This window comes from Notamacropus eugenii, chromosome 3, assembly GCF_028372415.1.
Source record: "Notamacropus eugenii isolate mMacEug1 chromosome 3, mMacEug1.pri_v2, whole genome shotgun sequence".
Classification (NCBI taxonomy): Eukaryota; Metazoa; Chordata; class Mammalia; order Diprotodontia; family Macropodidae; genus Notamacropus; species Notamacropus eugenii.
The window spans coordinates 397546611-397568950 of NC_092874.1; the positions used below are offsets into that span (position 1 = coordinate 397546611).

Genomic DNA, 22340 nt, shown 5'->3' on the forward strand with positions numbered 1-22340 from the left:
ATACCACTTTTATAAAAATTGACCATCTATTAGGGCACAAAGGTATGGCAAACAACTGTAAAAAGGCACAAATGATTACTGCATCCATTTTACAGATCATAACACAATAAAAAAGAGTCACTGATTTAAAGATAACAAACAAAAAACACAGACCTAAATGGAGATTTAATGAAGAAATCCTAAATAAAAAGTGAATCAAAGAACAAATCAGAGAAACAATTAATACTCATAGAGAAAAAATATAACAATTTCTATTTTCTTTGACTAGTTAAAGGAGTCCTCAAAGAATAAATCACATCCTTGCAAACATACATTAGCAGAATAGGAAAAAAAGGAAAAATGAATTGAATATGCAGTTTAGAAAATTAGAAAGCTGAAAAACCTAAAATAGGCACTAAAGAAGAAATATTAAAAATTAAAGGTGAAATAGAAACAAAAACCATAGAAAAATACAGATAAAACTAAAAGCTAGTTCTCTGAAAAGGCTAATAAAATTGATAAATCTTTATCTAATCTGATTTAAAAAGTTGATAAAAATCAAATCAATAAAATAAAAAATGGCTAAGGTATTTGAAATCACAAGCAACTAGAAGAAATAAAAATAATCAGAACATACATGCTAACACAACTGAGGACCCAAAAGGAAGGAATGTCTTCAAATGTAAAATAAGCAAATATGAAATAGTAAATCTTAAGACCAGAGAGAGATGTTACATAACCAAATGTCAGGGGGGAAAAATTGAATGAGTTGTAAAGGAACCAAGGGTGCAGTCAAGATAGCATAGTAGACCCAGCTAAAGTCTCCCAACATTCCCTCCTAAATTTTAAAACAATGCATCAAACTAAATTGTGAAATGACACAGCCAAAGTAAGGTTAGGGTAAGACATTTTCCCAGCACAAAACAACTTAGAAGGTTGGCAGGCTGGGCCAGGCATGTGCATCAACAACATCAGGTACAGACCTTGGAGGCAGTGACAGAAATAGCTGCAGCATGCAGAAGCCTCAGGCCAGAGCTGATCAGGAACTAGTCAGGAGATTATAGGAGATCTTTTTCTGGTGTTGTTTGGTAATTTCATTGCCCATATAGATTTCTGGGTCACAGTCTCAGGGCAGAGAAGAGTACTTGTGGGGTTGTTCACAAGAGAGTAGAGGTGAGGTTGCAGTTCCAGGGCCCCGAGGAGCTCTAGCACTTGTGGCTAAAATGGAAAAGGGGCCCTTACTGGGTAAAGACCAGGGAGTGGATCACAACAGCAGTAACCACAACTTTCCCTGAAACACACAACTTTGGAAGCACCAGAAACTTACAGAAGGCCAGAATTAGCACTGAAAATGCCATCACAAAAAAGCTTAAATCATGGGACAGTGCCTCCCCACCCCTAGGGGAGCAGAGTCCAACCTTAACGGAACATTCAAAACAAGAAATAGATGGATTTGCAAGTGAATTTTATCAAACATTTAAAATCAACTAATTGCAACAGTAAATATATCATTTGGAATAATGGCCAAAAAAGGGATACTATCACATTATGAAAGAAATATGATATTGATACCTAAAGCAGAGAGACTAAAAAAAGAGAAATAAATGATAGAACAATTTCACCAATGAGTATGTATGCATAAATCCTAAATAAAATACTAGTGAAAAGATTACAATACATTATAAAAATTACACATTATGATCAATTAGGATTTATATAATAGGAATGCAGGAATGGTTTAAAAATAAGAAAAATCATTTACATAATTGCTCACATCAATAATAAAAGTAATAAAAATCATGATTATTATCAACAGATGCATAAAAATCTTTTGATAAAGTACAACACTCATTTCTATTAAAAACACTTGTTAGTATAGATATAAATGGATTTTTCCTTAAATTGAGAAAATAAAACAACATTTATCTAAAACCATCAGCGAGCATTATTTGTAACAGGGATAAGTTAGAACCCTTCCCAGTAAGACCAGTTATGAAACAAGGATCCATACTGTCGCTAATATTGTACTGGAGATCCTAACAACAACAATAAAAGAAAAAGGAATAGAAGGAATCAGAATAAGAAACAAAACTATCTCTTCTTGGAGATGATATAATAAAATCTCAAAGACTCAACTAAAAACTCAGTTCAAACAATAATTTTAGCAAAGCAGCAGGATATGAAGTAAATCCACAAAAAGCATCAGCATTCTTAAATATCACAAACAAAAACCTGCAAGAAGAGACGGTAAGAGATATTCCATTTAAAATAACTCTAGGCAGTATAAAAAAACCTGGGAGTATGCCTGTCAAAACAAAAACTGTACTAGTTGTATGAACAAAATTATAAAAACCTTTTAATACAAATAAAATGAGATTTAAATAAATGGAGAAATATTACTCATATGTAGGCAGGGCCAATATAATAAAAAAGACCATTTTACCTAAACTAATTAATATATTCAATGACATCCCAATTAAATTACCAGAAATATTTTACTGAATTAGGAAAAGTAAAAGAAATTCATTTGCAAGAACAAAAAATTAAGAATATCAAAGAAACTAATGAAAAAAATTTAAAGAAAGGAGGTTCAATACTAGATCTCAAAATACATTATAAGGCTTTAATGTTCAAAACTGTCTGGTACTGGCGAAGAAATGGAAAGGGGGGGGCAGAGCCAAGATTGTAGAGTAAAAGAAGGGACTCATCTGAGCTCTTCCACAAATTCCTTCAGATGTCTCTAAAATGTGAATCTGAACAAATTTTGGACTGGCAGAATACACTAGGAGACAGAGTGTGGCAGCCCAGGACAGCCCAAAAGGTAGACAGGAAGGATCTGTTACATCAGATTGGGGAAGCTCAGAGCAAATAGGCTGCACCAGCACATACTCATTCAGCCATAAGGAAGCAGGAACAGCCCCGTGCAGTCTGGGGCACCAGCAGCAGTGCCAATTCACAAACCTCTCAGCACATGACTGGAGTTGGGCAGAGCTGAGTAAAAGAGAAGCCTGATAACCTTGACAGTAACAGAGGCTGCTCCTGGGGCTATCAGCCCACAGACTGAATGTTTAAAAGTCATCTACCTGAACTTCCAGGAGCCAAGATGGCAGAGTAAGCTATAAGTGCTCTCACACTCTCTTGTTGACCTTGAAAAACCCAGAGAATATTAATCCAGGAAAAATTCAGGAATTGTGAGGCCAGAAGAAGGGGAGCACAGCAGTCATTTAGCTCAGAAGGCTAGAGAGATCAAAGGAAAGAGTCCCTCTTGCTGTGGCTGAAGGGAACCAGCATATGACTGAAGGTATCTAAGTAAGCCCCACCTCAGCAGAACAGCAGGAGATCCTGAGCCCCAGGATGGTCGAGCTTATAAGCACCAATACCAGGACCCCAGGTGTGCCTTAACACAGCCAGGGGAATTGGGTAAGATTGAGGAGTAAAAGATATAAAGTTGCATCTAAATAATCAGAAAAACTTTAGTTTCTTTTGGGTAGATTGAGTTAATGTAATAAAAATGACAATTTTACCTAAATCAATTTACTTATTCAGTGCCATACCAATCAAACTATCAAAAAATTATTTATACAGCTAGAAAAAATAATAACAATATTCACCTAGAGGAACAAAAGGTTCAGAATATCAAATGAATTAATGAAAAGAAATGCAAGGGAAGGTAGCTTAGCCAAACTAGATCTAAAATTATATTATAAAGTAGCAATCATCAAAATTACTTGATACTGGCTAAGAAATAGAGTGATAGATCTGTGGAATGGGTTAGGCATACAAGACACAGCAGTCAATGACTATAGTAATCTACTCTTTAATAAAAGCTCAAAGACTCCAGCTTGTGCTTCACTATTTGACAAAAACTCATTAGAAAACTGGAAAACAGTATGGCAGAAACTAGGCACAGACCAATATCGTACACTATATGCCAAGATAAGGTCAAAATGAGTACATGATTTAGACATAAAGGGTGGAACTATAAGCAAATTAGGAGAGCAAGGAATAGTTTACTTGTTAGATCTATGGAGAAGGGAAGAATTTATGACCAAACAAGAGATAGAAAATATTATGAAATGCAAAATGAATAATTATATTACATTAAAAAAATTAAAGGAGAGATTAATAAAACTGAAATTAAGAAAACTATTGAACTAATAAATAAAACTAAGAGCTGGTTTTATGAAAAAAATCAATAAAATTGATAAACCTTTGGTCAATTTGATTAAAAAAAAAGAAAACCAAATTACCAATATCAAAACTGAAAAGGGCGAACTCACCTCCAATGAGGAGAAAATTAAAACAATAATTAGAAATTACTTTGCCCAACTGTATACCCATAAATTCAACAATCTAAATGAGATGGACAATTATTTTAAAAAACAGAAATTGCCCAGATTAACAGAAGAGGAAGCTGAATACTTAAATAACCCCATCTCAGAAAAAGAAATTGAACAAGCCATCAACGAACTCCCTAGAAAAAATATCTCCAGGGCTGGATGGGTTTACAAGTGAATTCTATCAAATATTTAAAGAACAGTTAATTCCAATACTATAAAGACTATTTGGGAAAATTGGGGAAGGAGTCCTCTAAAATTCTTTTTACAATACAAATATGGTTTTGATACCTAAACCAGGAAGAGTTAAAACAGAGAAAGAAAATTATAGACCAATTTCTCTAATGAATATAGATGCAAAAATTTTAAATAAGACTTTAGCAAAAAGAATACAGCAACTTATTATGAGAATAGTACATTATGATCAGGTAGGATTTATACCAGAAATGTAGGGCTGGTTCAATATTAGGAAAACTATTAACATTATTGATCATATCAACAACAAAACTAACAGAAACCACATGATTGTCTCAATAGATGCAAAAAAACCTTTTGACAAAATACAACACCCATTTCTATTGGAAACACTGGAGAACATAGGAATAAATGGAATTTTCTATAGAATAATAAGCAATATCTACCTAAAACCTTCAGCAAGCATTATGTGCAATGGGGATAAGCTTGATGTATTTCCAGTAAGATCAGGGGTGAAACAAAGATGTCCATTATTACCAGTATTATTCAATATGATACTAGAAATGTTAGCTATAGCAATAAGAAAAGAAAAATGTATTGAAGGAATAAGAATAGGCAATGAAGAAATTAAGCTATCACTGTTTGCAGATGATATGATGATATACTTAGAGAATCCCAGAGAATCAAGTGAAAAACTACTTGAAATAACAAACAACTTTGGCAAGGTTGCAGGTTACAAAACAAACCCACACAAATCTTCTGCATTTCTATATATTACTAACAAAGCCCAACAGCAAGAGATAGAAAGAGAAATTCCATTTAGAGCTATGGTAGACACTATAAAGTATTTGGGAGTCTTACCTGCCAAAACAAACCCAGGGACTATATGAGCACAATTACAAAATTTTTTTCACACAAATAAAGTCATATCTAAGTAAGTGGAAAAACATCAGTTGCTCGGGTATAGGCCAAGCCAATATAATAAAAATGACAATTCTACCTAAACTAATTTACTTATTCAGAGCCATATCAATCAAACTATCAGATAATTATTTTGTAGAGCTAGAAAAAACAATATCAAAATTCATCTGGAAGAACAAAAGGTCCAGAATATCAAAAGAAATGCTGAGGAAGGTGGCATAGCTCTACCAGATCTCAAATTGTAGTATAAAGCAGCTATTATCAAAACCACTTGTTACTGGTTAAGAAACAGAAAGGTAGACCAGTGAAATAGGTTAGGTGCTCAAGATACAGTAGTCAGTGAATATAGCATTCTACTGTTTGATAAACCCAAGGACCCCAGCTTCTGGGATAAGAACTCACTGTTACACAAATATTGCAGGAACAACTGGATAACAGTGTGGCAGAAACTAGGCATAGACCTATGCCTGACACCATACACAAGAATAAAGTTCAAATGGGTACATGATCTATGTATAAAGATTGATACTATAAACAAATAGGATGAAGGAATAGTGTATTTATCAGATTTATGGAGAATGGAGAAATTTATGACTAAACAAGAGATAGAAAGCATTATGAAGTGCAAAATGGTTAATTTTGATTACATTAAACTGAAAGGTTTTTGCACAACCAAACCCAATGCAACCAAGATTAGGAGGGATGCAGAAAACTGGGAAAGAATTTTTGCAACTAGTGTCTGTGATAAAGGCCTCATTTCTAAGATATACAGAGAACTGAGTCAAATGCACAAGAATACAAATCACTGCCCAATTGATAAATGGTCAAAGGATATGAACAAGCAGTTTTCAGGGGAAGAAATGAAAGCTATCTATACTCATATGAAAAAAATGCTCTAAATCACCATTGATTAGAGAGATGAAAATCAAAACAACTTTGAGATACCACATCACACTTATCAGATTGGCTAACATGACAAAACAGGATGATGATAAATGTTGGAGAAGATGTGGGAGAATTGGAACACTAATTCATTGTTAGTGGATCTGTGAGCTGCTCCAACCATTCTGGAGAGCACTTTGGAACTATGACCAAAGGGCTACAATAATGTGCTTATCCTTTGACCCAGCAATATCACTTCTAGGACTGTATCCCCAAGAGATCATAAAAATGGGAAAAGGTCCCCCATTTACAAAAAGATTTATAGCAGTTCTCTATGTGGTGGTCAAAAACTGGAAATCAAGGGGATGCCCATCAACTGGGGAATGGCTGAATAAGCTGTGGTATATGAATGTAATGGAATACTACTCTGCTATTAGAAATGATGAACAGGAAGACTTCAGAGAGACCTGGAAAAACTTATTTGAACTGATGCTGAGTGAAAGAAGCAGAATCAGGAGACAGCAACACAGCAACAGTCACAGTGTGTGAGGAATTTTTCTGACAGACTTAGTACTTTATTGTAATGCAAGGACTTAAATAATTCCCAATGGTCTCTTAAAGCAAAATGTCTTCCACATCCAAGAAAATGACTATGAAATTCGATCGCAGAATGAAGCAGATCGTTTTCTTTTGTATTATGTTTTGGTTTTTTTTATGATTTCTCCCATTCATTTTAATACTTCTATGCAACATGAATAAGGTGAAAATGTATTTAATAGGAATGTATGTATAGACCTTATATAAACTGTATGCCATCTAAGAGAGGTAGGGGGGAGGGGAAAAATCTAAGATATATAGAAGTGATTGTAAAACACTGTAAAGAAATAAAATTAAAAAAAAGAAAAAGAAAAATGCTCTAAATCACTATTGATTAGAGGAATGCAAATCAAAACAACTCTGGGGTACCACCTCATGCTCATCAGACTGGCTTACATAACAAACCAGGAAAATAGTAAATGTTGGAGAAGATATGGGAAAATTGGAACACTAATGCAGTGTTGGTAGAATTGTGAAGTAATCTAACCATTCTGGAGAGCAATTTGGAACTATGTCCAAAGGACTATAAAACTGAGCAAATCCTTTGATCCAACAATACCGCTACTTGGTCTGTATCTCAAAGAGATCATAAAAAAGGAAAAGTACATACATATACAAAAATATTTAAAGCAGCTCTTTTTGCGGTGGCCAAAAATTAGAAACTAATGGGATGCCTATAAATTAGGAAAGGGCTGAACAAGAAGTGGTATGTGAATGTAATGGAATACTAGTGTTCCATAAGAAATGATGAACAGGCAGACTTCAGCAAAACCTAGAAAAACTTGCATGAACTGATGCTGAGTGAAGTAAACAGAACCAGAAGAACACTGTCTATAGTAATGTCAACATCGTGTGATGAGTAACTTTGACATACTTAGCTCTTCGGAGCAGTGTCATGATCTATAACAATTCCAAAAGATTCATGATGGAAAATGCTGTCCACATTCAGAGAGAGCACTATGCAGTCTGAATGCAGATCAGAGCATACTATTTTCTCTTTTGTTATTGTTTTTTTTTCTTTCTCATGGTTTTGCCCTTTGCTCTGATTCTTCTTTCACAACATGAATAATGTGGAAATATGTTTAATATGGTCATATGTATATAGCTTATATCAGACTACATGCTGTCTTGGAGGGGGAATGTTAATAACTCAAAATCTTATAAAAGCAAATGTTGAAAACTAAAACTAAATAAATTTGAAAAAATGAATATACCAAAAAGATAAAGTTACATGATAACTTTATTCTGTATTTAAAAGGAATAGAAATTTGTACATGACAGATTTGCAATTCCATACAATTATCAATTTTTCTATTCTAATATGTTATAGAAATGCTTGTTTTATTTCTCAAGTTCAGAATAAAAAAGAAACGTAAAAGATAGCTTATTGGCTGAAAGAACAGGTACAACAACTATTAAAACTTCACTAAAAAACTACTCTAACAATAAGGAAGATTATGATGCAAATGCACAAGACAACAACTTGAAAACAACTACAAACAAAGCCATAAATGAAAACAATTAAAACTGGAAAAATGTTCAATAGAAGCTCCTAAAAGAATTAGATTTTAAAAAGATAAAGAAAAACTGAGAAAAGGAGTAGTGATGCAAGAAAAAACTGTGAAAAGAGGATTAACAACTTAGCAAAGCAGCCACAAAGAAATATTGGTGAAAATACACCTTAAACGGAAAAAAAAAAACCCAAAAAAAATGGCTTAATAGTAAAAGAGGTACACCAATTCACTGAAGAAATGAACTCCTTAAGAAATAGAATTGGCCAAATGGAAAAAGAGGCACAAAATTTTACTGAAGGAAAACATTCTTTAAAAGGAAGAATTGACAAAGAGATACAAACGTTCACTGAAGAAAATGATTTCTTAAAAAGTAGAATTAGGGGGCGGAGCCAAGATGGTGAAGTAGAAAGACGCACATACACATAGCTCCGAACCCACAAACCACAGAACGGCTAGAGGGAACCAACCCAGGGCGAATTCTGCACCCAGAGACCACGGAATATTGGAGCGAGGGAGATTTCTGTTCCGGAGAGACCTGCAAACCTCTCGCGGGGGGGTCCTTGGCGCCGTGGACTGGGCGCCAGGACGGGGAGCAGAGGGCAGCCTTGCCGCGGCCACGACACCATGAGGAAAAGATCCGAGAGGGCTACGGGGACGGGATCTCCAGCGGCCACGCGGGAACCCCTACCCACAGAGGGACCTGCAAACCTCTCGCAAAAGGTCCGTCGCGCTGCAGATGCGGAGCCCAGCCCAGACCTGCGGCGGCGGCAGCGGCCGCGGCTCCGAGAGGCACAGATCTGAGAAGGCTCCAGAGACGGGATCTCCAGCGGCGGCACAAACCCCCCCACCAACAGGTGACTGACGGGGGTAGGTGAGAGAGTCTCTTTGGCGGGCTGAGAGGGGAGTGGGGTGCCCCCATGGCTCGGCCCCCCCAGGAGATAGAAGCTGAGAGGCAGCTACAGACAGGGGCTCCCCAAACGGGCGGGAGCCTGGATCCATTGTGGAAGGTCTGTGCATAAACCCCCTGAGGGAACTGAGCCAGAGAGGCGGCCCTGCCCCTGACCACCTGAACTTAATTCTCACACTGAATAGCAGCCCTGCCCCCGCCAAAACCCTAAGGTGGGAAGCAGCATTTGAATCTCAGTCCCCAAACGCTGGCTGGGAGGACCAGGAGGCGAGGTGGGTGTGAGGAGAACATTCAGAGGTCAGGTCACTGGTTGGGGAGAATGCCCAGAAAAGGGAAAAGAAATAAAACTATTGAAGGGTATTTTCTCGGAGAAAAGACACTTCCTCCCTTCCTTTCTGATGGGGAGGAACAATGCTTGCCATCAGGCAAAGACACAGAAATCGAGGATTCTGTGTCCCAGCCCACCCAATGGGCTTGGGCCATGGAAGAGCTCAAGAGGAATTTTGAAAATCAAGTTAGAGAGGTGGAGGAAAGACTGGGAAGGGAAATGAGAGGGATGAGGGAGAAGCATGAAAAGCAGATCAGCTCCCTGCTAAAGGAGAACCAAAAAAATCTTGAAGAAATTGGCACCTTGAGAACTAGCCTAACTCAGTTGGCAAGGGAGGTGCAAAGGGCCAATGAGGAGAAGAATGCTTTCAAAAGCAGAATTAACCAAATGGAAAAGGAGATTCAAAAGCTCACTGAAGAAAATAGATCTTTCAAAACTGGAATGGTACAGATGGACGCTAAGGACTTTATGAGAAAGACAGATATCTCAGAACATACTGCACAGATTCGAAAAATGGAAGATAATGTGAAATATCTTATTGGAAAAACAACTGACCTGGAAAATAGAATCAGGAGAGACAATGTAAAAATTCTGGGACTACCTGAAAACCATGATCAAAAGAAGAGCCTAGACATCATCTTCCATGAAATTATCAAGGAAAACTGCCCTGAGATTCTAGAACCAGAAGGCAAAATAAATATTCAAGGAATCTGCAGAACACCGCATGAAAGAGATCCAAAAAGAGAAACTCCTAGGAACATTGTGGCTAAATTCCAGAGTTCCCAGGTCAAGGAGAAAATATTTCAAGCAGCTAGAAAGAAACAATTCAAGTATTGTGGAAATACAATCAGGATAGCACAAGATCTGGCACCCTCTACATTGAGGGATAGAAGGGAATGGAATAGGATATTCCAGAAGTCAAAGGAACTAGGACTGAAGCCAAGAATCACCTACCCAGCAAAACTGAGTATAATACTTCAGGAGAAAAAATGGTCTTTCAATGAAATAGAGGACTTTCAAATTTTCCTAATGAAAAGACCAGAGCTGGAAAGAAAATTTGACTTTCTAACACAAGAATGAAGAGAACCATGAAAAGGTGAACAGCAAAGAGAAGTCATAAGGGACTTACCAAAGTTGAACTGTTTACATTCCTACATGGAAAGACAATATTTGTAACTCTTGAAACATTTCAGTACCTGGGTACTGGGTGGGAGTACACACACACACACATGCACACACGCACACATACATAGAGACAGAGTGCACAGAGTGAATTAAAGAGGATGGGATCATATCTTAAAAAAAAATGAAATCAAGCAGTGAGAGAGAAATATTGGGAGGAGAAAGGGAGAAGTTATATGGGGCAAATTATCTCTCATAAAAGAGGCAAGCAAAAGACTTATTAGTGGTGGGATAAAGAGGGGAGGCAAGAGAAAAACATGAGGTCTACTCTCATCACATTCCACTAAAGGAAAGAATATAATGCACACTCATTTTGATAGGAAAACCTATCTCATAATACAGGAGAGTGGGGGACAGGGACACAAGCAGGGTGGGGGGGAGGATAGAAGGGAGGGCATGGGGAGGAGAATGCAATACCAGGTCGACACTCATGGGGAGGGAAAGGACCATAAGAAAATAGAAGTAATGGGGGACAGGATAGGATGGAGGGAAATATAGTTAGTCCTATACAACACAACTTGTATGGAAATCATTTCCAAAACTAAACAGATATGGCCTATATTGAATTGCCTGTCTTCCAAGGGGAAGGGGTGGAGAGGGAGGGAGCTAAAGAAGTTGGAACTCAAAGTGTTAGGACCAAATGTAATGTTCTTACCACTGGGTAACAAGAAATACAGGTTAAGGGGTCAAGAAAGCTATCTGGCCCTACAGGACAAAAGAGAAGACGGAGACAAGGGCAGGGAGGGAGGATAGAGGAGAGAGCAGATAGGTCACAGGGGCAATTAGAAAGCTTGGGTCTGGGGGGGGAGGGGATAAAAGGGGAGAAAATTTGCAACCCAAAATTGTGTGAAAATAAATGTTAAAAGTTAAATAAAAAAAAATAAAAATAAAAAGTAGAATTAGGCATGTAGAAGCTAGTGAATCCATAAAATGTCAAGAAACAATAAGGTAAAGCTAATAGAATGAAAAAAATAGAAGAAATATGAAATATTTCAATTTACCTGGAAAACAGATCAAGGAGAAATTAAGAATTATTGGACAACTTGAGAACCATGATCATTCCATATGCCAAGAAAAGGTCAAAATGGGTACATGATTTAGACATAAAGGGTGTCATCCTAAACAAATTAGTGGAGCATGGAAAATTTTACCTGTCAGATCTTTAGATAATGGAAGAGTTTACAAGAATATAAGGAATAAAGATTACTGGAAGTATAATGTATAATGTTGATTACATGAAATTAAAAAGGTTTTATTCAAAGAAAATCAACACAGCCAAAATTAGAAGGCAAGCATGAAACTGGGAAAGAATTTTGACCCCATGTTTCTTTGATCAAGGCCTCTTTCTCAAATATATAGGAAACTGAGTCAAATTTATAAAAATAAGAACCATTTTCTAAATGATAAATGGTCAAAGAATATGAACAAGCAGTTTTCAGTGGAAGAAAGCAGTTATGTACAATTATTTTATAAATGCTCAAACCATTATTGATTAGAGAAATTAATTAAAAACATTAAAACAATTCTGAGGTATCACCTCACAGTTATCAGAGTGGTTAACAAGACAGAAAAGAGAAATAATAAATGCTGCAAGAGATATAGAAAGATAGAGATACTTATGCATTTTTTTGTGGAGTTATGAACTGAGCTATCTATTCTGGAGAACAGTTTGGAGATACACCCAAAGGGTTATAAATGGAGCATGCCCTTTGACATAGCAATACCACTAGTAGATCAGTATCGAAAGGAGATCAAAGAAACAGGAAAAGTACCTATATGTAAAAAAAAAACAATTATAACAGCTCTTTTTGTGGTGGCAAAGAGTTTTAAATTGAGGGAAGGCCCATCATTTGGGAGATGGCTTAACAAGTTGTGGTATGTGCTGTAAGAAATGATGAAGAGGGTAGCTTCAGGAAAATCTGGAAAGACTTATATGAACTGATACAAAGTGAAGTGAGCAAAACTAGGAGAGTATTATACAATACTATATGATACACTATACTATATGAGGATAAACTATGAAAGATTTGGTTACTCTCAGCCATGCAGTGATGTAAGAAAATTCCAAAGGACTCAGGATGAAAAATGCTATCCCTACCCAGAGAGAGAACTAATAAATTGAGTAAAAAATGAAGTATAATTTTCTCACCTTATTTTTCTTGCTTTCTTTCTACCTACAACTTACATAAAAATGTATTTTGCATGAGTTCACATGTATAATTGATATCATATTGCTTGCCTTTTCAGTGGATAGGCAAAGTGTGGGAGTAAGGGAGAGAATTTAGAACTTTAAATTAAAAAAATAAGTTTGCTTTCTCAGCAGGGTTGTAGGGAAGGGGCTGCTGGGAAAAAGAGAATCTAGAACTCAGAAAATTTTTTTAAACAATTGTCAAAATAAACAATTGTTTTTGAAAAAGGGGGGGGGAACAGAAATGTTGATCCTGATGGATTAAAAGAAGAAATCTATCAAACTTTTAAAGAACCACTAGCATTCATACTTCACAAATTATTCTCAAAAAAAAATGAGACAGACAGCACTCAACAAAATCCTTTTATGAGACAAATATAATTCTGATATATGAACCAGGGAAGGATAAAAACATAGATGGAAAATTATAGACCATTAAGATGAATCAAACAATATCACATCAAAAATTTTAAACCAAATCCTAACAAACAAGACTACAGCGATTTATGCAATAAATGTGACTAAGTAGGGTTTATACTAAGTCTTGATAATGCCAGTAAAAAGGTTAAATAACTGGAATGGGATGCTTTTAATAAGTGGCTTGAGACCACCAAGTAACAAACCGAGAGTAATCTACCTTCTATTAAGGAAACTCTCAGTAAAACGCAATTGGAAAAAAGAGGCTGACACTCAAATTTGTACTCTACAGCAGGGCTTCAACTCTAAAAAGGACCTTTGTGGTTCCAAATCTAGAGGTTATAAGATAATTCTGAATTAATATAGCTTAGTACAATCACTTAAATTTGATTTTCCAATTATGAAACTTTAGAGAATTTCAGTTTATATATCCTTTACTGTTTCTACCCTTACCTAAAACCTATACCTGATATAAGAATCTTGAAAATTTATGAGGATGTGACATAATACATTCTTCTCCCCTTTAAGATTATCAGACAGATACTTTAAAAAATGGGAAAATAATTTAACTTTCTGTATCATCATCAATTGTGTAATTTTTTTGTGTAAAATCCAATTAATCTTTAATTAATAAATCTTTGATCCCATTTTGAGGACTTATTACCAGAACATATTACTAAACTTAAAACTAAAACTCAAAGCCTGAATTTCCATAATTAGATATACTTTGGAAGCCAGTCATATACATCTGTATATAGTTCTTTGGAGGAAATACTTTAATAAACCTGTTGCCTTTTTTTTTTTAAAAAATTGCTATTCCATTCAATTAGAAAGCTTTTATATAAAATTTGTTTATTACTTTGTGTAGTCATTTTCCCCTGTGGAGGATATCATCCCTGTATTATGATTATAGATTATAACAAATATAGATTAAAATTGTAAGATGTTCATACTTGCATCCAATTATAGTAACAGAGATGTTCCAGCATCAATCTATTATAAAACAGATTTAGTACTGTACTTAAAAAACTTCTTGATTATAGAAATTTACTATGAAAGGGAAAGGAGGGACATAATATATCTTATTAGAGGAAAAAACTCCCCTAGTTCTGTTTGGTGCCAGCCATGAGTCATATCTGACAGCCAATTATGTAGTCATGGAGTGTTAAAGGCAAGGCTCAGAATTAACCAGGTAGGGAATTTTCACTAGGTTAGAATTAGGAGGATCCTATATAGTTTGTGTTCTAGGTAGTCCCCACAACTTTTCGCAGGCACAACATCCACCTTTAAACAATTCTCAGATTGCTGCACATGCCATTTTCTACTATTGGCTACTGACAATTCAGATAACTATCCCAGTAATCAAAGCTCAAAACAACAGTAAATTTACAGTCCCAGGAATTTTTACCTCAAATAGCAAAACTTCACTAACCTCAATTTAGAGCTTGAATGTCTTCCTGATGTTTCCCTAATAGTTAATATTTCATCAGTCCTTTACTTATAAATTTAAACTACCCATATTTTGGATCTTCAGGCATACAGAAAATATCTAATATTTGATTCATCATTAATATGTTGAAGCTACATCTTTAAAGTACCTTATGTACTTTCATAATAGCTAAGATTTTTGAATGAAAATCTGCTACTATCGTTAATATTATTAGTAGTATCATTATTACCAATTTTATAACTATATATACCTCATTAAATATTTAGCAGTTTTGAAATACTGTAGCACCAATGCAATATACACAGCGCCCTTGGAAGCCATGTATATCACTGCACAATTCAGAATTAAGAAATACCACAAACTCTCCACAGGGAAGGCAGAAACAAAACATTTATTGACACCCAAATCCATCACAACAAAAAAAAAAGTCTATATACAATAACAATGCAGAGAACAACACCATCCCCAAGCCTTCACTCTGCTAGGCTTCCCACAAACCAGGTCCATTACACTCATCACAAGCAGGTTCTCTTTTTCAAAAAAAAATTTTTAAATTTGTTTTCCATTTTCTACAATCACTTCCATATATCTTAGATTCTTCCTCCTCCCTCTCCTTCCTTCCTCTCTCCCTCCCCACTCCCTACCCAAGACAGAGTGCAATCTCATATAGGTTCTACACATACATTCTTATTAAATACATTTTCACCTTAGTCATGTTGCATAGAAGAATTAAAATGAATGGGAGAAACCATGAAACAAAACAAAATAAACACAAGAGAAAATGGTTTGCTTCGTTCTGGGATCCACTTCCATAGATCTTTCTCTGGATGTGGAAGCCACTTTGCCTCAAAAGTCCATTGAGATTTTTTAGGTCCTTGCATTGTTGTGAAGGACTGAGTCTACCAGAAAAATTCCTAGTACACTGTGGTTGTTGCTGTGTACGAAGTTCTCCTGGTTGAAGCAGGATCTCTTAAACCAAATCTTAAACAATCACAAAAATCACTCATTCTACCCAGGAACCTGCATCCTTCCTAGCTCTGATTGTTCTCTAGACTAACTTCCTCTCAGCTCTGCTCTAGCTGTGCCTCTTCCTGCTCCATCCATGCAGTAAACTCCTCCCACCGCAGGCTCCATGTGACTTAAGGGACCTATTAATGAACAGGGAAGGTTTTCTAATTCAAATTACCATTACAAATATCTAATTTTTTAATCACAGCCTTGTTGATTGTGTTGTAATCCACCTTCTCTCCTTGCCCCCCACCCCTTTCCCACTTGTGATTCATGTATATAAACTGTCTTTCTAGCATCTCCCACCAAATACCCTGTTTTCCTCCAGGAGAACTTCAAAGGTTTGCAATCCACTTTCCGTACTCTGAAATTCATTAATCAAACCACTGCTTGACCCCTGAAACACCTCTCTCTAACCTGCTCTGTTGTTGGTTCTGACTATTTTCCAGATTAGAAATTAGTCCTATCTGGATTACATTTAAAATTCTGTTAACACAAGCAATGTGAGAGCAAGAATACATAAAAATGGAAAAAAATATGAGAATTGTGAAAATGTAGAATTGAGAAATCCTCAGTACTGGCATAAAGCAGATTGAAGAAAATGTTAAATACCCTTTCAAGGAATCACCATGGGTTGAGCCATCACTAGTAGAGTGCACATGGTTTGGCAGAAAGGAAAAGGGAGAGAATTCTATCAGGGAGGCTATGTGGACAATTATGGGCAATTATGTAGTTTTTAAAGGAAAAAATCCAAATTATCAAGTAATAACTAGAGGAATACAAGTTAAAAGAACCATGAGGATATACCTCAAACCTATCACATGTCAAAGTTGACCAGAGAGAGAGAGAGAGAGAGAGAGAGAGAGAGAGAGAGAGAGAGAGAGAGAGAGAATGACAAATTCTGGAGGGGCTGAAGATAAAACAAGCACATCAATGCGCTAGTGCTGGGTCTGTGAATTGATGTAATCATTTTGAAACACCATGTTAAATTATAATGGGAATTTTTGAATTTTGGTTTCATTTGATTAATTTTCATTTTTCAGGCCTCTAGGCCACTCTTTCTGCAACTTTTGGTTAACTGGAAGTCTGTCTTCTCTTAACATTGACCTTATCTGACCAAAATCTGTTCCATGGGATGTGAAAATTCATTTAGGCCTTAAGCATTTCTTACATAAGAAGCCGGTGGAATATGTAAATCTTTCCCCCTCAATTAGCCTTTTTATGAACCCTCTTAATGGAGTTTAATCTATAACCTGACTTAGCTTACCTATAAAGTCTGTTTATCTAGTTTTGTTGACCCATGAAATTCAACAAAATTTGTTCAACATTTATGACAATGAAGGAAGCAGGGGATCAATCTTTTCTTTAACTTTTATGGCCAAAATTGCAATGTACAAGACTGCAATAGGTGAAAGAATATTTCTCTGTCATTCTGTTGTGACTTTGTCTCTGAGAGCCCTTTGTTAGTATTCTAATTTTTGTTTAGGTTCATTGTTTTCTCTGAGGCCTGAACTGTGCTTGCACATGATAACAAAATCTAGGTTTTTACCTCTACAACTTCTGTGCTGTGGTAAATATATGTTGGCACAGTAACTCAGAAAGAAAGTATTTCTCCATAACAGACATAAGTCCAAAGAGCAATTAAATTCTGCCTACCCTTTGATCCAGTGATAATACTACTAGGTCTATATCCCTGAAGAGATCAAAGGAAGAAAAAAAGGACCCAGAGGGACAAAAATATTTCAATCATCTCTTTTTATACTTTCAAGGAACTGGAAACTCAGGTTGCCTATCTATGGTTGAGGGAATGATGCTCTGTGAATATAATGGAATACTCTTGTGCTGAAAGAAACAGTGAAAAAGTTTCAGAGAAACCTGAAAGACTCTGATAAACTGATACAAAGTGAAGAGAGCAGAACCAGAGAAACAATGTTTGCGGTATCCCTAATAGTAACATTGTACAAATAAGCCATTTTGAAGCCAGTAAGAACTCTGATCCAATAAGTGATCAGGCAGGATCCCGGGGCACTATCATATACCAAACTTTGGACACACCCAATACCACTCCACTTATTTATGCCTACATGTTACAAGGGTTTTGTTTTTTTTAAGTAGGGGGGAGGGGTAGGAAAGGAAAGCTAAATGCTTCATAAATTAAATACATTAAAATAAAACCCATCCACAATCTTCTAAGCTACTGAGGCTGCTTTTCGGGGTGAGTGGAAATGCTGCTCTTACCTCTCCGCCCCAACACCTTCTAGGCACTATGCAGGTTGGATGGCAGAAGCCAAGGCAGTCTCTGCCAAAAAGGGCTAGGCAAACCAGGAGAGGTGAGAGGAGCCACAGGGCAGCATGAAGCGCACATGGGCAGAGTGGGCGCACTCACCCCACCTCTCTGAGTTGGCAGGGGGCAGGGCAAGACCACAGTCACCTTCCCGGCCTAATGGAGAACTTTCAGGAATCTCATCCAGGGCCCAGCTCCACCTCTGGACTTTCACTTCCCACTGTGGCTTCTCAGTAAGTACTGCAACTCAATAAGCACAACCGCCGTGCGGCTGCCCAACCACCGGGTAAGAGCGAGGGGAACACGTGATGCCTGCCCCCCTCCCCCTCCCAACGGCCTCTAAGCAGTATTTCACCTGTTACTAGAGGTAACCTCCTCCACCCCCTCCTTGGTGCCCTCTCCCTATCTGCGCTCGTGCATGAGGCAGATGTCATGGTGTCTCTCCACAACTTCCTTCCCTGAGACTTCCTTCCCAGGGGGTCTTTGGAGGAAAAAAATGGAGAGTTCAGGAACAGTAATCCTAGCCGTCCCTGCTATGTGGGTGGAACCTGAAGCTGGACATACCTCCCTATATGCTCACTGCCTGCCTCTCCTGGCCCCTTTGCACTGCTGCAGAAGGAGGAGGGGTCCTTGTGGAGTGGCCCTGCCCGACGTCCTGGGGGTTCAATTCCCATCAGCCACCTCTGCCCCTCCGATGTGGCACGAGCCTGGGCCTTGTTTTCAGAAAGTAGAGGGAGGCCTTCTTAAACATTTTGCTTGTGGGTGGAGGGGTGGGAAATCAGATCTTGCCATGTGACCAAGAGGCAAGAGGTCATGAACTCCAAAATAAAGCCAAGTCTGGCACATAGTGGAAGGGGACATGCGTTGGGAGTTCACGCCCTGGATATTGAGGATGGCAAGGACTCCAGACTTCACAGGTGTCGTAGGAATACCTGAAGCACCTGGCCTGCAGGTGGAATATTGTGGTTGTCTATTGGTACCTAAATTACAGAGAGGCAGATTTAGGCTTGATGGGAGTCCTTTCATAATATTTACAGCAATTCAAAAGTGGTAAGAACTGCCTCAGAAGCAGAAAGTTTATGAATTCAGCATGCGCAAGAGAGGCTGAATAACCACATGTCAGGGGTATTGTAGGACATTCATACATAAGGTGTGGTTTTCAGTAAATTCCACATCCAGCTCCAAGATGTTTTAAGACAAGGGAGAGAGATTAAGAGGAATTATCCATCTATTTCACGAAGGGACTAGGAAGCCAGTAGAGAGACTTGATGTAGAAAGCTAATTTACCAAAAGCATTGTCATTTATCACAGTGATTTTGTTGAGGCTTCAATTCTAAGATGCCAAAAATTGTTGGAGTTTCATGATATGTTGTGGTGAAACTATCTCAAAGAATTCAGAGTCAGACCGTCTCTAATCCAAGTATAGGCATGTGAGAGATGGCAAAAAGTTAAATTTCTACGCAAGTTATTATTAGTTGATGAAATCATTGACAATAAATCAGATAATGAGGCTAGCAGACTACAAGTGGACTCAACCAATCAGGAGACAGACAGTGGCCTCCAGAAAATTACAAAGTCCTTGATAAAGGGACCAAATCTACAGCTAGCTGAAACTAGCCAGGGAAAAAGGAGGTAGAGTTACCTGGAGAAGGTTTTTCTTCACTGCGCTTGCTTAATGAAGCTCATGTATATAGGCAGACACACCCCACATAAAGCCCTCCATTTTCTAATCATGGGTTCTATGTTAAAGCATATTTGGGAGGGAGGATCATACAAGGGATGGTTATGTAATGGGCATGGAGAGAAGATGGTGACCTAATGGAGAACAGATCAATTGCATCTCCTGGTGGGAGGATCTGTCTTGAACTAAGGTATATAGCTCATCTGACTTCTGTATTCAGTGCCCTTCCTTCCTGAGGCAGTGTTGAGCTCACTTTTGGCCAAATATCCCCTGAATTCTGCTGCAATAAATTTTCTTTTTTAAAAAAGATTTATTTTTAGTTTTCAACATTTATTTCCACAAGATTTTGACTTCCAAATTTTCTCCCCATCTCTCCCCTCCATGTACCCCAAGAGAGTGTGCATTCTGATTACCCCATTCCCCCAATCTGCCCTCCTTTCTATCACACCCCTCCTTTCCCTTATCCCTATCTATTTTCTTGTAGGGCAAGATAGATGTCTATACCCCATTACCTGTATATCTTATTTCCCAGTTGCATGTAAAAACAATTTTTAACATTCATTTTTAAAACATGAATTCCAATATCTCTTTCTTCCTCTCTCCCCACCTAACCCCACTGAGGAGGCAAGCAATTCGATATATGTTATACATGTCTAGTTATGCAAAAGACTTCCATAAAAGTCATGTTGTGAAAGACTAACTATATTTCCCTCCATCCTATCCTGCCCTTCATTTATTCTATTCTCTCTTTTGACCCTATCCCTGCTCAGAAGTGTTTACTTCTAATTAACCCCTCCTCCCATTTGCCATCCCTTCTATCATCCCCAACAAGCCCCCCTCCACTTATCCCTTTCCTCCCTACTTTCTTGTAGAGTAAGATAGATTTTCATACCAAAGTGAAGGTTCGCATTATTCTCTCCTTAAGCCAAATGTGATGAGAGTAAGGTTCACTTTTTTCCCTCTCACCTCCCTGCTCTTCCCCTCCATTGAAAAAACTTTCTCTTGCTTCTTTTATGTGAGATAATTTACCCCATTCTATTTCTCCCTTCTTCTACCAATATATTCCACTCTCATCCCTTTATTTTTTTTAGATATCATCCCTTCCTATTCAACTCACCCTGTGCCCTCTGTCTATATATGTGTGTATAATCCCTCCAACTACCCTGATACTGAGAAAAGTCTCAAGAGTTGCAAATATTATCTTTCCATGCAGGAATGTAAACAGTTCAACTTAGGATGTCCCTTATGATTTCTCTTTCCTGTTTACCTTTTTATGCTTCTCTTGATTCTTGTGTTTGAAAGTGAAATTTTCTATTCAGCTCTGGTCTTTTCATTAGGAATGCTTGAAAGTCCTCTATTCCATTGAATAGCCATTTTTTCCCCCTGAAATATTACACTCAGTTTTGCTGGGTAGGTGATTCTTGGTTTTAATCCTAGCTCCTTTGACCTCTGCAATACCATATTCTAAGCCCTTCAATCCCTTAATGTAGAAGCTGCTAGATCTTGTGTTATCCTGATTGTATTTCCACAATACTCAAATTGTTTCTTTCTGGCTGCTTGCAATATTTTCTCCTTGACCTGGGAACTCTGGAATATGGCTTCAATATTCCTAGGAGTTTTCTTTTTGGGATTTCTTTCAGAAGGCAATCAGTGGATTCTTTCAATATTTATTTTACCCTCTGGTTCTAGAATATCAGGGCAGTTTTCCTTGATAATTTCTTGAAAGATAATGTCTAGGTTCTTTTTTTGATCATGGCTTTCAGGTAGTTGCATAATTTTTAAATTGTGTCTCCTGGATCTGTTTTCCAGGTCAGCTGTTTTTCCAATGAGATATTTCACATTGTCTGCTATTTTTGTCATTTCTTTGGATTTGTTTTATAATTTCTTGATTTTTCATAAAGTCATTAGCTTCCATCTGCTCTATTCTAATCTTTAAGGAATTATTTTATTCAGTGAGGTTTTGGAACTCCTTTTCTGTCTGACCAGTTCTGCTTTTTAGGGCATTCTTTCCTTCATTGTCTTGTTGGTTCACTTTTGTCATTTGGGTTATTCTATTTTTAAAATGTTATTTTCTTCAGCATTTTTTTGTGTCTCCTTTAGCAAACAGTTGACTTTTTGTGATTTTCTTGCATTGCTCTCATTTCTCTTTTCAATTTTTGCTCTACTTCTCTTGATTTTCAAAATCCTTTTTGAACTCTTCCATGGCCTGAGACCAATTCATATTTTTCTTGGAGACTTTGGATAGAGGAGCTTTGACTTTGTTTTCTTCTGTTTGCATGTTTTGGTCTTCCTTGTCACCAAAATAAAGATTCTATAGTTGACTTTTGAGCTCTTTGTCAAGGCAGATCTTTGCTTCTAGTGTTGGTATGGGATGTACTGTCAGCTGGCTCAATTTCCCCACAATCTATGGATCTAGAGCTCCAGAAACAGTGGCTGCAACTGCCCCTGCTGCTGCTGTGGCTGCAGTGGG

The 22340-nt window shown here is 37.3% G+C and overlaps 1 protein-coding gene across 5 annotated transcripts in view; it reads right to left on the reverse strand.

The window, feature by feature from the left end:
• LOC140497226 (phospholipid-transporting ATPase ABCA3-like) overlaps window positions 1-18874 on the reverse strand; it is a 309351-nt gene extending 290477 nt beyond the window's left edge. The window contains exon 1 of one of the 5 annotated variants that reach the window (XM_072597909.1): window positions 18770-18874. The gene's annotated coding sequence lies outside the window, so the exon portion shown is untranslated. Of the gene's footprint in view, window positions 1-18143; window positions 18493-18769 lie in introns of those variants that run through there. The other 4 variants (XM_072597910.1, XM_072597908.1, XM_072597907.1 and 1 more) reach the window with 4 other exon arrangements.
• Window positions 18875-22340: the final 3466 nt, after the last annotated feature.